General features: G+C 42.6%; 1 protein-coding gene and 1 pseudogene across 1 annotated transcript in view; one reads left to right on the plus strand and one right to left on the minus strand.

Annotated features, from left to right (window-relative positions):
* The window catches only part of DIP2C (disco interacting protein 2 homolog C), a 341,516-nt gene that overhangs the window by 62,074 nt on the left and 263,768 nt on the right, over window positions 1–15,674 (plus strand). The gene's annotated exons all lie outside the window — the stretch shown is intronic.
* On the minus strand, window positions 1,058–15,487 carry LOC141568586 (uncharacterized; annotated as a pseudogene).

Raw genomic sequence — 15,674 nt, forward strand, 5'->3', positions numbered from 1 at the left:
TGCTGCCTCATGTCACCGATGTCATGTGTCGAGTTACTTTGAAGAACAGAAGAGCTTCTGGACATCACGTCTTCCCATGTGTGCTCTTTGATGTCCACTGTGGTAGCCTGCAGCCACAGACTTTTACCTGTCAGTTTAATTAAAATGTAATTCTATCAATTAAATATAGTTCCGCTTGAACATGGTTTTGAACTGCGTAGGTCCACTTATATGTGGATTTCTTTTCGATAAATACAGTAATGGAAATGTGTTTTCCTTATGATTTCCTTAATATCGTTTTCTTTTCCGTACCTTACGTTATTATAAAAAAACAGCATATGATACATATAACATACAACATGTGTGTTGGTAAGGCTTCCAGTCTGCAGTAGGCTATTGGTAGTTAAGTTTTCGGGAAATCAAAAGCTCCACGTAGATTTCCAGCTGTGCAGGGGCCAGTGCCCCTAATTCCCACGTTCTTCAGGATTAGCGGTACATTGGGAAGAGAAGTTTATTAACTGAACATTCAGCCCTTCCATCACACTAGCCACCTTTCAGGTGCCCAGCCTCCCCATGTGACCATTGGCTTCTATTTGGAGAGAGCAGATATGTCCGCCCTGGGATGTTCTGTTGGAGGGGGCCACCCTGAGGAAGGGTGTGAACATGAGAGCCGAGGGGCCGCCCTGCTCACACAGCGCCAGGCACAGGGAACCGAGACAGCTTCCGCCTTCATCGTCCTTGTGCGGGCCAGATGGGGGCTCAGGCAGACCCCCTGCTTCCCTGGCCACCAGCCCGAGTGCTCAGTTCTGTGTTGGTGGGAAGCCGCCAGCGCCCACTGTCCGCGCCATGCTCGCCGGAGGAAAAGGACAGGTCCCTGTAGTATTGGTCTCGAATGGTGTACTCAGCTGTGACTCAACCTTCATTCCTAGCCAGTGCAGAACCTACAGTTGTCTGTAGTGTTTGTATGGCCAAGAAAGTGTGTGGCCACTAACTCTTTTTTTTGAATCGGAATCATTTTTACAAGTATTTCTTCCAATAACAAGGGAAGAAAACAACCACACAGAACCGTCCTCTGGCTTCATTGTTTGCCTCTGACGATACTGATTGCAAGAGATTGCGAAAGCAGTCCAGTAGGGAAATAAGGCATGTTTTTTTGTAAATGTTCCATGAATCTACACAAATATGACCTGACACTCAGATTATTAGATGAAATCTCTCCCCACTCATAGTCCAGAAAAATGCCACCTGCATGCCTCCCACTGGGCACGTGCATCGTAGGGGGGTGTGACAGAAGCATTTCTGAGGAGCAATTCTGTACACACCTAAGGACCCTTCACCTGTGCCTCTTACTTCTTTCTACCTGCCAGCATCAGATCCCTCAGGACTCAGGACAGCTGGGCAAGCAGCAAATGCCTGGGATTATGAAGACAGGGCGGTGTCAGTGTCCTAAATACCACGTTTTCTATCTTTTGACAGAATCAGATTTGGGCAGGCAGTCTCAGGATCTCGTGTCAAATCCACCTGAGATGTGCTGATCATTTTTTGCAGGCCAAAGGCATGTGTGTGTCTGTGTGTGTGTGTGTGTGTGTGTGTGTGTGTGTGTCTGTGTGTCTGTGTCTTTCTCAAATTCATATGAAAAGCACTGGGGTTTTCAGGTGTTCATATCTGTGTGGATACTTCCAGTTCCTGTCAGTAAATCCAAGTCCGTCAGCAACTACGTCTCTGCTGTTTTGCGTAGCAGCCTGTTTTATCCTGACACATGCTTTGGACCTGCCCTCTGTTGTCTTCCGTGCAGCTGGCGTGGCGTCCCGATGGAGAGGCATCCTTCCTCCCCATGGTGTCATCTCTCCTGCACTTTTCTTTCTTTTTATTTTTTTTTTTTAATTTTATTTTTGATATTAGTTTCAGGTGTAGAAAACAACATAATGATTAGAAAATTACACCCCTTACAAAGTGATAAACCCCCCCAACTCTGACACCGTACGTTAGCTGTTATAGTACCATTGACTATATTTCTAATGCTGTAATTTAATTTACATCCTGTGACTATATATATACATATATATTTAATTATAGTTGACATTCAATATTTTCTATATCAACCTCAAGTGTACAGCACAGCGGTCAGGCATCTATCTACACACTCAATGAAGTGATTCCCCTGGTAAGTCCAGTGCCATCTGGTACCCTACATAATCTTTATTGACTGTATTCCCCGTTGTATTTCACATCCCCGTCACTGTTTTGTGACTACCAATTTGTAATTTCTAACCCTTTCACTGTCTCACTCATCCCCAAACCCCCCTCCTATCTAGCAATGATCAGTTTCCTCTCTGTATCTCTGAGACTATTTCTGTTTTTTTTTAATTTATTGGGGTGACAATTGTTAGTAAAATTACATAGATTTCAGGTGTACAATTCTGTATCACATCATCTATAAATCCCATTGTGTGTTCACCCCCCAGAGTCAGTTCTCCTTCCATCACCATATATTTGATCCCCTTTACCCTCATCTCCCACCCCCCACCCCCCTTACCCTCTGGTAACCACTAAACTATTGTCTGTGTCTATGAGTTTTTGTTTCTCATTTGTTTGTCTTGTTCTTTGGTTGTTTTCGGTTTATATACCACATATCAGTGAAATCACATGGTTCTCTGCTTTTTCTGTCTGACTTATTTCGCTCAGCATTACTCTCTCAAGATCCATCCATGTTGTCACAAATGTTCCTATATCATCTTTTCTTACCGCCGAATAGTATTCCATTGTGTATATATACCACAACTTCTTTATCCATTCTTCTATCGAAGGACATTTTGGTTGTTTCCATGTCTTGGCCACCGTAAACAAAGCTGCAATGAACACTGGAGCAGACATGTCTTTATCTCTAAATATTTTCAGATTTTTTGGGTAGATACCCAGGAGAGGGAATGCTGGGTCATATGGCAATTCTATTCGTAATTTTTTGAGGAACCTCCACACTGCCTTCCATAACGGCTGCACCAGTCTGCATTCCCACCAACAATGTATGAGGGTTCCTTTTTCTCCACAGCCTCTCCCACACTTCTTATTATTTGTCTTGTTGATGATAGCCATTCTGACTGGGGTGAGGTGATATCTCATTGTGGTTTTGATTTGCATTTCTCTGATGATTAGTGATGTTGAGCATTTTTTCATATGTCTATTAGCCATCTGTATGTCCTCTTTGAGAGAAATGTCTCTTCAAGTCCTCTGCCCATTTTTCAATTGGGTTGTTTGTTTTTTTGTTGTTGAGTTGCATGAGTTCCTTGTATATTCTGGATACTAGCTCCTTATAGGAGGCACTGTTTGCAAAAATCTTCTCCCATTCAGTTGGTGGCCTCTTTATTTTGTCAATGGTTTCTTTTGCTGTGCAGAAGCTTTTAAGTTTCATATAGTCCCATTCGTCTATTTTAGCTTTTACTTCCATTGCCTTTGGAGTCAAGTTCATAAAATGCTCTTTGAACCCAAGGTCCATAAGTTTAGTACCTATGTTTTCTTCTATGCAGTTTATTGTGTCAGGTCTTATGCTTAAGTCTTTGATCCATTTTGAATTAACTTTGGTACATGGTGACAAATAGCAGTCCAGTTTCATTCTTTTGCACGTGGCTATCCAATTCTCCCAGCACCATTTATTGAAGAGGCTGTCTTTGCTCCATTGTATGTTTTCAGCTTCTTTGTCAAAAATTATCTGTCCATATTTATGTGGTTTTATTTCTGGGTTCTCAATTCTATTCCATTGGTCTATGTGTCTGTTTTTCTGCCAATACCATGCTGTTTTGATTATTGTAGCCCTGTAGTACAAGCCAAAGTCAGGAAGTGTGATACCTCCATTATTGTTCTTTTTCTAAGATTGCTTTGGCTATTCGGGGTCTTTTGTGGTTCCAAACAAATCTGATGATTTTTTGTTCTATTTCTTTAAAATATGCCATTGGGATTTTGATGGGGATTGCATTGAATCTGTATATTGCTTTGGGTAATATGGCCATTTTAACTATGTTGATTCTTCCAATCCATGAGCACGGAATGTCTTTCCATTTCTTTGTGTCTTCTTCAATTTCTTTCAAAAATGTCTTGTAGTTTTCAGCATATAGGTCTTTCACATCCTTGGTTAAGTTTATTCCTAGGTATTTTATTCTTTTTGCAGCAATTGCAAAAGGAATTTTTTTTGGTATTTCTTTTTCTGAGATTTCATTGTTAGTATATAGGAAGGCAATGGACTTTTGTGCGTTGATTTTGTAGCCTGCAACTTTACTGTATTCATTGATTGTTTCTAATAGCTTTTTGGTGGATGTACGTTGATTTTGTAGCCTGCAACTTTACTGTATTCATTGATTGTTTCTAATAGCTTTTTGGTGGATGTACGTTGATTTTGTAGCCAGCAACTTTACTGTATTCGTTGATTATTTCTAATAGCTTTTTGGTGGAGTCTTTAGGGTTTTCTATATATAGCATCATGTCATCTGCAAGGAGTGATAATTTAACTTCTTCATTCCCAATTTGGATGCCTTTTATTTCTTTCTCTTGCCTGATTGCTCTGGCAAGGACTTCCAACACTATGCTGAAAAGCAGAGGTGATAGGGGACATCCCTGTCATGTTCCTGAACGTAGAGCAAAGAGCTTCAGTTTTTCACCATTAATTATGAAATTAGCAGAGGCCTTGTCATATATGGCCTTTATTATGTTAAGGTATTTTCCTTCTATACCTATTTTATTAAGTGTTTTAATCATAAATGGATGTTGTATCTTGTCAAATGCTTGTTCTGCATCAATTGATATAATCATATGATTTTTGTCCTTTATTTTGTTTATGTGATGTATCACATTGATGGATTTATGATGTTGAACCATCCTTGTGCCCCAGGGATGAACCCCACTTGGTCGTGATGAATAATCTTTTTAATGCATTGTTGTATTCGATTTGCTAGAATTTTATTTAGGATTTTTGCATCTGTATTCATCAGAGATATTGGTCTGTAGTTTTCTTTTTTGTGCTGTCCTTACCAGGTTTTGGTATCAGGGTAATGTTGGCCTCATAAAATGAGTTAGGGAGTACTGTCTCTTCTTCAATTTTTGGAAGAGTTTGAGCAGGATTGGTATTAGATCCTCTTTGAAGGTTTGGTAGAATTCACTAGTGAAGCCATCTGGTCCCGGACTTTTGCTTTTGGGAAGGTTTTGGATGACTGATTCAATTTAGTTACTGGTGATCGGTCTGTTTAGATTTTCCAGTTCTTCATGGTTCAGCCTTGAAGGCTATATGTTTCTAAGAACTTGTCCATTTCTTCTAGGTTGTTGAATTTGGTGGCATATAGTCCTTCATAGTATTCTTGGATGATCCTTTGTATTTCTGTGGTGTCCGTGATAACTTCCCTTTTTCATTTCTGATTTTGTTAGTGTCTTCTCTCTTTTATCTTAGTAAGTCTAGCCAAGGGTTTGTCAATTTTGTTAATCTTTTCAAAGAACCAGCTCTTTGTCACATTAATTTTTCTATTGTCTTTTGTTCTCTATTTCATTTAGTTCTGCTCTAATTTTTGTTATTTCCTTTCTTCTGCTGACCTTGGGTTTTACTTGTTCTTCTTTTTCTAGTTCTTTAAGGTGTAACATGAGGTTATTTATTTGGGAGTTTTCTTGTTTCTTGAGATAGGCCTGTAATGAGATAAATTTCCCTCTTAAAACTGCTTTCGCTGCATCCCAAAAATTTTGGTAGGATGTATTTTCATTGTCATTTGTTTCTATGTATCTTTTGATCTCTCCTCTAATTTCTTCTTTGACCCAGTCCTTCTTTAAAAGTATGTTGTTTAATCTCCATGTGTTTGTGTTTTTTCCTGCTTTCCTTTTGCTGTTGATATCCTTTTTCAAAGACTTGTGATGAGAGAATATGCTTGGTATGATTTCAATCTTCTTAAATTTGCTGAGACTGATTTTATGTCCCAATATATGGTCTATCCTTGAGAATGTTCCATGTACACTAGAAAAGAATGTATAGTCTGATGTTTTAGGATGAAGTGCTCTATAAATGTCAATTATGTCCATTTCATCTAATGTGTCATTTAGGGCTGCTATTTCGTTATTTATTTTCTGTTTGGATGATCTATCCATAGCTGTTAATGATGTATTTAAGTCCCCTAGTATAATTGTGTTTCGGTCAGTTTCTCCCTTTAGTTCTGTTAGTAGTTGCTTGGTATATTTCGGTGTTCCCTGATTGGGGGCATAAATATTGATGACTGTTATGTCTTGTTGTTGTATAGTCCCCTTCACCATTATGAAATGTCCATCTTTGTCTCTTGTTATCTTTTTCACCTTGAAGTCTGTTTCATCTGATATCATTATGGCTACACCTGATTTTCTCTGGGTACCATTTGCTTGGAGTGTCAATTTCCACCCTTTCACTTTGAGTCTATGCTTGTCCTTGTAGCTGAGATGTGTCTCTTGGAGACAGCATATGGTTGGGTTTAGTTTTTTGATCCAATCTGCTACTCTGTGCCTTTTTATTGGTGAGTTCAGTCCATTTACATTTAGGGTGATTATTGATATGTGAGGATTTCCTGTCATTCTATCTTTAGTTTTCTGGTAAGGCTGTGTCTCCATTGTTTCTTTGCCTTTTTGTTGTTGTCTATTATTTCTGTGTGGTGGTATTCTATGATGTTTCCCTCTGTTTCTTCTTTTATTTCAGTATATATTTCAGTTCTGGATTTTTTTGAGTGGTTACCCTTAAGTTTATGTAAAAGAAAGTTTGATATTTAGAGTATTCCATTTTCTTCAGCATGCTTCCTTTCTCCATTCCCATATTCCGGTTCAGGCCTTTACTCTCCCCCTTTTTATGTTTTGGTTGCCACAAATTGTCCCTGTTCATGGTGGTCGAATAGCCTCCTTTAGTATTTCTTGTAGTGCAGGTCGTGTATTAGAAAATTCCCTCAGCTTCTGTATGTCTGGAAAGGTCTTTATTCCTCCTTCATATCTAAAGGATATCTTTGCTGGATATATTATTCTTGGCTCATGATTTCTCTCTTTCAATAGTTTGAATATTTGGTTCCACTCCCTCCTGGCTTGTAGAGTTTCTGCTGAAAAATCTGATGATAATCTAATGGGCTTTCCTTTGTAAGTTACCGTCTTCTTTTCCCTGGCTGCCTTGAGGATTCTTTCTTTGTCGTTGATTTTAGACAGCTTCAATACAATGTGCCTTGGAGAAGGCCTGTTGGGATTGAGGTAACTAGGTGTTCTATTTGCTTCTTGGATTCGAGGATCCAGTTCTGTCCACAAGTTTGGGAAGTTCTCATCGACAATTTGTTTGAATATATTCTCTGTTCCCTTCTCTCTTTCTTCTCCTTCTGGTATGCCCATTATTCTTATATTGCTCTTTCTGATGGAGTCAGAAAGTTCTTGTAGAGTTCTTTCATTTCTTTGAAGTCTCAAGTCTCTTTCTTCTTCCATCTGTGTAATTTCCAGGTTTCTATCTTCGATGTCACTGATTCTTTCCTCCATCTGGTCAACTCTACTACCTAAACTGGTTATTTCGTTCTTAATTTCTTCTATTGAGTTCTTAATCTGCAGGAATTCTATTTGGTTCTTTTTTAAAATTTCAATCTCTTTCGTAAAATGCTCATGCTGTTCTTTGATTGTGTTTCTGAGTTCATTTAACTGCCTATCTGTGTTTTCTTGGATCTCGTTGAGTTTTTTCAGAACTGCAATCTTGAATTCCCTGTCATTTAAGTCACATATTTCTGTATCTTTAAGTGCCTTTTCTGGAGATTTTTCACTTTCTTTCTGAGCTATCTCGTTGCCTTGGTTATTCATGGTAATTACTGATTTACTATTTCTCTTCCTAGACATCTACAGGAGTGGCTTCTGCAACAGGTTGATAGGAAGAGGTCTTTCTTTTGTTTTCCAGTACTTGTTGGTAGAATGTTTTATTTTTTCTCCGACTGCAGCTTATTTTTCTTCTCCCACACGGTAGTGCTATGTTTTCTCTGCACTATTCCAACTTCTCACACAACGGGGGGATTCCCTGGGAGACGGGTTTCTCCTCTATTAATAGTTCGTCTAGGTCACAGGGTGCAGTGTCCCGGTGGGTATGCAGAAAGCTTTTGGTGTTCCAAAGCTCTTCCAGCTCCTGATTCAGAGCCCGTATGTTTCAGCAGTTCTGTTTACTCCTGCAGGGATCCGCCCAGATAGGTGGGGTCAGGGGCGGGGTGAGTTGTGAGAGGTGGCCCAGAGCAATGGCGGCGACCACCACCCCAGCCGGTCCTGCTTTCACAGCTTCCTCCCCTTTGCCGGAACTAGTTGGGTTGTGAATTTGTGTCTGCGGTCCACAGTTCTCAGAACAGCAAATATTCTATTCTTTTGATCTGACACTGCTACTGTTTCGCTTCTAGCACCGGGCAGGTGGGGGCGAGGCGAGCTCTGGGAGGGGAGGGAGGGGGCGGCTGGTCTCAGCGCCTAAGGCTTTCGTTCTCTGCTCGGCAGTGAGGGCTTAAACCACCGTTTTCAGCCTTCTTCCCTCAGTCTTTTCTCCGAGGTCTCTGCCGTGAGCATTGAGTTCAGCCGTGTTATATGCTGTCCCCTCAGCCCTGTGGGCCATTAGTGTAGCCCCAGCAGTCCGAGTTCTTCCCTCTCCCGCAGCTGCGGTAGTTCCGGGAAGCAGCGAGCTCGGAGCACTGAGCTAGGTCTGCCTCCTGTGCCCGCGCGGCTCCGTCTCCACGCTTCTCCCTTTGGGCCTCTTCGTCTTGCCTGTCTGCTGTGCAGGGAGTCCTTTGTGGAGTTTTGTTGTTCGATTCGTTGTAAATTCCAGGGGAGCTTTACATAGGCTCACCTCATGCCGCCATTTTTCCACCGGAAGTCCTATTTCTGTTTTGTTTGCTCGTTTATTCTGTTCTTTAGATTCCACATATAAGTGAGATCTTACAGTATTTGTCTTTGTCAGTCTGACTTATTTCACTTAGCATAATATCCTCTAAGTCCATCTATGTTGTTGCAGATGGTTAGATTTCATTCTTTTTTATGGCTGAGTAATAATACTCCATTGTATAAATGTACTACAATTTCTTTATCCAATCATGTAATGGTGGTCATTTTGATTGTTTCCATATCTTGGCTATTGTGTATAGCTCTGCAATAAACGTAGGAGTGTATATATTTTTGCGAATTACTGTTTTGGATTTCTTTGAATAATACCCAGGAGTGGAATTGCTGGGTCATAAGGTAGCTCTATTTATAATTTTTGAGGAAGCTCCATACTGTTTCCCATCGTGGCTGCACCAATTTGCAATCCTGTCAACAGTGCATTAGGGATCCCTTTTCTCCACATCCTTGCCAACACTTGTTGTTTCTTGATTTATTGATGATAGCCACCCTGACCGAAATGAGGTGATACCTCATTGTGGTTTTGATTTGCATTTCTCTGATGATGAGTGATGTTGAGCATCTTTTCATATGTTTATTGGCCATTTGTATGTCCTCTTTGTAGAAATGTCTCATGTCCTCTGCCCATTTTTTTAATTGGGTTGTTGGATGTTGAGTGTATGAGTTTTATATTAATTTTGGGTATTAACCCCTTATTGGTTGTATCATTGGCAAATATCTTCTCCCTTTCAATATGGTGTCTTTTTGTTTTATTGATGATTTCCTTTGCTGTGAAAAAAATTTTTAGTTTGATATAGTACCATGTGTTTATTTTTTCTTTTGTTTTCCTTGTCCAAGGGTATATATAGTAAAAATGTTACTAAGGTAATATCTGAGCATTTTCTCCTATATTTTCTTCTAGGAGTTTATGGTTTTGGGTTTTGTATTTAAGTCTTTAATCCATTTTGAGTTTATTCTTGTGTATGGCATAAGAAGGTGGTCCAGTTTCATTTTTTGCATGTATCTGTCCAGTTTTCCCAGCACCATTTATCGAATAGACTCTCTTTACCCCAGTGTAAATTCTTGCTTCCTTTGTCAAACATTACATGACCGCATAGGCATGGATTTACTTCTGGGCTCTATTCTGTTCCATTGATCTCTGTGTCTCTTTCTATACCAATACCATGCTGGTTTGATTACTACAGCCTTGTAGTATAATTTGATATCAGGAAGCATCATACCTCCAGCTTCTTCTTTCTCAGGATTGCCGTGGCTATTTGGGGTCTTTTATGGTTCCATATAAATTTTAGGATGATTTGTTCTAGTTCTGTGAGAAATGCCATTGGTATTTTGACAAGGATTGTGTTAAAGCTGCAGATTGCTTTGGGTAGTAGGGACGTTTTAACTATATTAATTCTTCCTATCCATCAGCTTGGTATATGTTTCCATTTAGTTGTATCGTCTTTAACTTCTCTCTTCAATGTCTTAAAATTTTCTAAGTACAGTCTTTTACTTCCTTGGTTACATTTATTACTAAGTATTTCATTTTATTTTTTGATGCAGTTATAAATGGGGTTGTTTTCTTAATTGTTTCTCTTTCTGATAGTTCGTTATTTGTGTATAAAAATGCAACCAATTTCTGAATGACTAGCAGGACTTTGGTAAAGTCCTGTTACTTTACCAAATTCATTCATTAGTTCTAATATTTCAGTGGAACCTTTGGGGTTCTCTCTATAGTATCATGTCATCTACAAATAATGACAATTTTATTTCCTCTTTTCCCATTTAGATGCCTTTTATTTCTCTTTCTTGTCTGACTGCTGTGGCTAGAACTTCCAACACTATGTTGAATAGAAGTGGAGAAAGTGGGCAACCTTGCCTTGGTCCTGATCTTAAGGGGAATGGTTTTAGCTTTTCTCCATTGAGTACGATGTTAGCTGTGGGTTTATCATACATGGCCTTTATTATGGTGAGATATGTTTACTCTATTCCCACTTTGCTGAGAGTTTTTCTTGTAAGTAGATGCTGGATTTTGTCAAATGCTTTTTCTGCATCTATTGATATGACCATAGGGTTTTTATTTTTCATTTTATGTGGTGTATGATGTTCAATTAATTAATTGAACCAACCTTTCATACCAGGAATGAATCCCACTTGATCTTGGTGTTTGATCTTTTTAATGTACTGCTGAATTCGGTCTGCTAGCATTTTGTTGAGGATTTTTGCATGTACTTTGTATCAGCCTATACTTTTCTTTTTTTGTAATGTCTTTGTTTGGTTTTGGAATCTGGGTAATGGTGACTTCATAAAATGAGCTTGGGAGTCTTCACTCCTTTTGGAATTTGTGGAATAGTTTGAGGAGAATAGGTGATAATTCTTTTTTGAATGTTTGGTAAAATTCACCTGTGATGCCATCTGGTCCAAAATTTTTGTTTGTTGGGAGCTTGTTGATTCCATTTCTTTTTTTTTTTTTTCATAGATTTAAAAAAAAAATTTTATTGGGGAATATTGGGGAACAGTGTGTTTTTTCCCCCCAGTACCCATCAGTTGTTGTCCTTCAATCTAGTTGTACAGGGCACAGCTCAGCTCCAAGTCCAGTCGCCGTTTTCAGTCTTTAGTTATAGGGGGTGCAGCCCACCATCCCATGCGGGAATTGAACTGGCAACCTTGTTGTTGAGAACTTGTGCTGTAACCAACTGAGCCATCTGGCCGCTACCTGATTCCATTTCATTGGTAGTAATCAGACTATTCAGACTTTCTGTTTCTTCTTCATTCAGCCCTGGAAGATTGTATACTTCTAAGAATTTAACCATTTCTTCAAGATTGTCAAATTTCTTGGTATATAGTTGCTCATAGTATTATCTTAAAAGTTTTTGTATTTCTGTGGTGTCTGTTGTCACTTCTTTCATTTACGATTTGATTTATTTGGGTCCTCTTCTTTTTTTTCTTGATGAGTCTGGTTAAAGGTATGTCAGTTATGTTTATCGTTTCAAAAAACCATCTCTTGGTTTCATTATTTTTTTTTGTCTCTATTTTGTTTATTTCTGCTCTGATCTTTATTATTTCCTTCTTTGTACTCACTTTGGACTTATTTTGCTGTTCTGTTTCCAGTTCCCTTAGGTGTAAAGATAGACTGTTGATTTGAGATTTTTCTTGTGTCTTTACATATGCCGGCTTTGCTATGAATTTCCCTCTTAAGACTGCTTTCACTGTGTTCCATACATTTTGGGTCATTGTGTTTTCATTTTTGTTTATCTCAAGGTATCTTTTGATTTCTTCCTCGATCTCATTGTTGACCCATTCATGAGCTAGTACCATGTTATTTAGTCTCTATATGTTTGTGTGTTTGTCAGTTTTTTCTTGTAATTGATTTCTAGTTTCATAGCACTGTGGTCAGAGAAGTTGTTTGATATGATTTCAATCTTCTTAAATTTATTGAAACTTGTTTTGTGACCTAACAATTTTTTCTATATTGGAAAATGTCCCATGTGCACCTGAAAAGAAGGTATATTCTGATGCTTTGGGGTGAAATGTTCTAAAAATATCAATTAAATTCGTCTGGTGTAATGTGTCATTTAAGTCTGCTCTTTCTGTGTTGATTTTCTATCTGCAGAATCTGTCCATTGGTGTCAGTGGGGTGTTAATGTCCCCTACTGTTTTTGTGCTACTGTTGATCTCTACTTTTATGTTGGTCAATATTTGCTTTAAATATTTAGGTGCTCCTATGTTAGGTGCATAAATGTTTACTAGGGTGATAGCCTCTCTTTGGTTGATTGCTTTTGGTGCATCAATGGGTAGGATTGACTCCCAGGCTGACTGATTGTCTACACCCACAGTCAGGACCAGCTACACCCACAGTGTATGAGCTGCTGTGTGGGGGCTGACCCCTTAGTGGGGGATTCACCCCCTCGGGCTCTTGTGCCTGCTGAGACCACTCTTTGGATGTGCTGCTTGGGCCAACCAGGCAGTGCTTTGGTGTGGTCTGAAGCCAGCCTCTGGGTGTGTTGTTTCTGGTGTATCTTGGGAGGGCTCCTGTGCAGGCCACTTTCAGCCTGTCTGTTACCAGCCTGCAGCTACCTGGTAGGAGCCTCAAAGCTGTATGTGGTTGGCTGCTGCCTGTGCTGGACCTGGAGGCATGTGAGGGTGGCCTCGCTGTGAACCAAGGCTGGCTGCCAGCAGTGTTGGGCCTGAGGCAGCTTAGCAAAATGCCCAGGGCCTCCTAGGCCTATTGTCACCCTCCAGCCACCCATAAGGCCCAGGTGTTGAAAGGGGCTCCTTAACGTGTATGTGCCAGACTGTTTGCCCCGGTGTTGACAGTGCACTAGTTGGGTGTGGCGGAGTTCAAGGGGTCACAAGATGTGACCGGGGGTTTTTACAACGTCAGTGCAGATTCATTTCTTACACCAATGCCTGGCCTGTGACCACCTTGCCTAGCCCCTCTGAACACTACAGCCCGCCACCACTTCAGGCTCACAAATTCCTGAGAGCTACCCCCGAGTGGCTGCGGTGCAGTTGTTGGGTCACTGTCCATCACCAAAATCTCCCCAGGCCCTGGCGGATTGTCCGCTGCTGTAAAAAAACCTCCTCTGTGGCTTGTGGGGCGGGGCCAGCTGCCCAGGCTCCCAGAGTGTTCCCACAACGCAGCTCTAGGTGGGCGGGGCAAGGCTCCCGGGAGCTAAGGGGAGTGATCAGTGGTTCTACAAGTGCAGTGCAGTCTTGGCTTCCACACAGGTGCTGGGTCCAGGACTACCCCACAGAAACGCCCCAAGAACACGATGGCCAGCTGCCTGCCATCTTCGGCTCACCAAGCCACCCCGTCTATGCTGTGACACAGGGCTTGGGTTACTGCCCTCCAACTTTCAACCTCTCTCTATGGGTTTGGGGTCAGCCCATTTTGTGTTTCTTCCTCCCGATGTGGCTTCTTTATATCCTTAGTTATCCAAACATTTCCCAGACTGCCACACACAGGCCCTCTGCATGCTTCTGTCTGCAACCTGTGGAGTGGGGCCATCAGCCCCGCAGTCAAGAGTTTCCCAGGCGATGAAACATGTGCTCTGAGTGGAGCGGGGACTCAGAGCCTCACCAAGGTGGTGCTCACGCACGGATTCCATCAGACCAGTGCAGTCCCAGACCTGGCCCTGTGGGGGAGGGCTTAACCCTGAAAAGATGGAACGCTCCAGTAAGTCACACGTGCGCAGGCTCCTGTCCCTCCAGCTCCAGCATCAAAGCTACTCAGTTCAGTCCTTCCTCCCATGTCCCTGGGCCTCCTGAGCTGCCACTCCCTCCACCAGAGACGAGGTAAATACCCGCAGGCAAGGAAGTCCATATGGTGGCTCTACAAGAGGGAGTCTGGGTTTCCAGCCACCTCCCGCCCCACCGGGAAGAGCAGACAGTGTCCTCACTGGTTTACCCTGCCAGATGCTGTGGGAACTCCTCTTCCCGGTACAGGATTCCTGGGCCGGGGAGCCCAGCGTGGGGCTGGGGGCCTCTGCCACCACGGTGTCTCTCCCAGCGTTCAACCTCTCTCTATGGGTTTGGGGTCAGCCCATTTTGTGTTTCTTCCTCTCCTACCAGTCCTGATGTGGCTTCTTTATATCCTTAGTTATGGGGGTTCTATTCAGCTAGTGTTCAGCTGATGCTTGAGGTTGATTGTTCTGTAATTTACTTGTAATTTTGGTGTGATCCTGGGATGCAGTAGGCATAGCATTTACCCAATCTGACCTATTGAAAAGTCTTCCTCCTCTCCCGCACTTTTCTGGCTTCCTCCTCACCTGGACAGTTTTCCAAACCTGGTCTTCACACCTGGTTTCAGCCTCCTCAGCCTGCATCCTCGGGGGCTCCAGGCAGTGTTGGCACTTCCTCTGTGACAGCTGCCGCTTGCTCAGTGGGCATCAGCGCTGGTCCTGTGATCGGAGGGGACCCTGCACTGGGGACACAGCAGCTTCAGGTCCTTCTCTCAGAACAGGTGATACCCAGGGTTTCTCTCCCTGCTGTTTCCTCTGCTCCTCGTGAAGGACAGCACGTGACGGTGTCAGTCCTGGACATCATCGTGTGTCAGGGCAGGTGGGACAGGGCACGGGGGCCTGTACACCTTCCCGGCGCTAGTGGCTGCAGGGGCGACAGAAGTGCCCGCTGTCGGGGTCACTGGGTCTCTCCAGTGGTCCGTAGGCAGCTGGCCTCTGCTTGGAGCTTGGCCCTGGAGGCTGTGAAGGCTGTTGTGTGGTGACAGTGTCTTGAGGACACTCAGTCAGTGTGGCCTCAGGAGCTGAGACACGTGAGCAGCTGATGTCCCCTTAGAACCCTCGCTGGCCTCTGGAAGGCAGCTGCCCGCTCAGTGCAGTCTTCCTGTTACCCTCTCCTGTGTTTCCCCAGCTGAAGGTCAGCGTGGAGTGCTCGTGGTCAGGTCATAGGTGGCTTCTAGGGCCGGGGGTGTGCTCAGGTCTCCTGGCTCTGCGCTGAGGGTGCTGCGCTGTTTCCTGCGGACCTGTGGGTGCTGCCGTCCGGCTTGCCAGCACTGTGGGCCGTTCCTCCCTGCCTCACTCGCAGAGCAGATGGCCTTCCTCAGGCCGGCCAGTGGGCACAGCGCAGCTGAAGTGCTGTGGTCAGTGTCACCCTGTGGCTGTAGGTGGAGTCCCTCTGTCATCCACTGGGACATGGGAGATCCTGGGGATGGGTGCTGACTTTAGTAACTGTCACAGTGCTGTAGATTGACAACTGGGAATGCCATCCCTTGGATAACAGGCTTCCTGGCCATTCATTTATGTGGAAAAAAGCCTCTGAATATTTGAGGTGGGAGGAGGCAGGGGTGGGGGTTGGTCTGGGTAGTGGGTTTGGGACGGGTG

This window comes from Rhinolophus sinicus, linkage group LG02, assembly GCF_036562045.2.
Source record: "Rhinolophus sinicus isolate RSC01 linkage group LG02, ASM3656204v1, whole genome shotgun sequence".
NCBI lineage: Eukaryota > Metazoa > Chordata > Mammalia > Chiroptera > Rhinolophidae > Rhinolophus > Rhinolophus sinicus.